The 1675-nt window shown below is 41.3% G+C and overlaps 1 protein-coding gene across 2 annotated transcripts in view; it reads right to left on the reverse strand.

The window, feature by feature from the left end:
• LOC101846430 (angiopoietin-related protein 7) overlaps positions 1-993 on the reverse strand; it is a 21997-nt gene extending 21004 nt beyond the window's left edge. For both annotated transcript variants that reach the window (XM_005099818.2, XM_013083357.2), the window contains exon 1: positions 936-993. The gene's annotated coding sequence lies outside the window, so the exon portion shown is untranslated. The remainder of the gene's footprint in view (positions 1-935) is intronic.
• Between the last annotated feature and the right edge of the window lie 682 nt (positions 994-1675).

Genomic DNA, 1675 nt, shown 5'->3' on the forward strand with positions numbered 1-1675 from the left:
AACAAGTACACTTCCTAACACAAAGCCCCACATCACAGTACAAAACAAGTACACTTCCTAACACAAAGCCCCACATCACAGTACAAAACAAGTACACTTCCTAACACAAAGCCCCACATCACAGTACAAAACATGCACACTTTCAAAAACAAAGCACCAAACAACAGCATAAAACACAGTGGTGAATAAAGAGAAAATGGCTCTTGCAGACGCAGCCAGCAGTCAAAACAAAGAAGGCGTGCACTATTTATACACCGGAACTAACTGATCCCTGAACCCCCCCTGGTTACGGAACAACCAGTGGTGAGCGGCCCGCGGCGGGGGCCGACCTTTAATGAACCGCGCGGCCCCGTATGAGCGGTGCGTGATCACTCCATATGAGGAAACTTAGTACTACAAGTACAAGGGTTCATTCACTGCCTTTTGATAGTCTTTATGAATGGGAATTTTGAGGTGGAAAATAACCACTCAAAAGGTCATGACAGATAGAAACATGAAGAGGAGAAGACAGCCTTGTATCGATACCAGATTTCACATTGTAGCGTTTATTTTTACCGGCGTAACTAAGGCCCATTTTAGCCGTACTTTCAGCACAAACTGTGAATCATGTGATTGCCTGCCTGTCTGTAGGCCTAGGTTGCATTTTCATGGACTTAAAGACAGTTTTAGGTTCTAGAACGTATTTCCCAAGATGAGTTAGTGGATATAGATTAATAATATTGCATAAACAGAAAGTCATAAAATTGAAGGAAATATTGGATTCTATCTGCCGACCTGCTTGGCCTTAAAAAAAGAGAAATTAAAATGTCATTCGTTTGGATATATTATATATTCATACACTATTTGTATCTGTCAGTGGTCCAGCTGATTCAAGCCAGAGAGAATTCTTCTCATTTTTACAATTAGTGTTGTTGTTATAATATTAAGTCACTCACCCTGCTATAGCGTCTCCCAGGTCCGGTAGTTTGGTGAAGGCTCACGCGCAAAGTCACAGCTCGCCAAGACGATGCTATGCAAGACTCACAGTGGCCATTTATAAAGTATGAGCGAGGGACAAAAACTAAATTAATGAAATAACAGGCTAAAAAGAGGTGAAACAGCACTTTGCAGTAAGTTTCACGTAAATGATGCAATACGCAAGAGCTACGTTGGCATTCTTCAAGGGTAATAGAGGAGGACGATGAAGAAAAGGAGGAGGATGGGCGTATGGGTGGGAGGAGGGTGAGGGGGGAGGGAGGAAACAGTGGACAGAGTCCGAAAAACAGAATGTTTGTCACAAGTTTGAGAAGTACTGCGATGCAGTAAACAAAAATTGGGTTAATAGGCTATTATTTATACGTGGTATTTTCCATAGAAAGAGGGATTGTTTGCTGGCACAAAAAAATTTGCACAATAAGCAAGAAGACTAATAGACATCTCCGGGTTAACGAATAGAATTGAAAAGTATTGTCTAGTGAGCAAAAATTTATATCAGCAAGGTCCGGGAGAAAACATTAATTTTGTTTAGGCTACATCATCTTGTTTTGAACAACGTAGTTTGAGAATCTGCGCTGAGAAGTGGAATAACATGTTGTTTACTCAGAAGTATCTGCTGACAATTGCACTTTGTCATTAATCTAGTTGTGAAATAGGTCAGCACAAACAAACTCCTACTTCACCTCTACCTCACCCCCCC

This window comes from Aplysia californica, unplaced genomic scaffold (genome assembly GCF_000002075.1).
Source record: "Aplysia californica isolate F4 #8 unplaced genomic scaffold, AplCal3.0 scaffold00227, whole genome shotgun sequence".
Classification (NCBI taxonomy): domain Eukaryota; kingdom Metazoa; phylum Mollusca; class Gastropoda; order Aplysiida; family Aplysiidae; genus Aplysia; species Aplysia californica.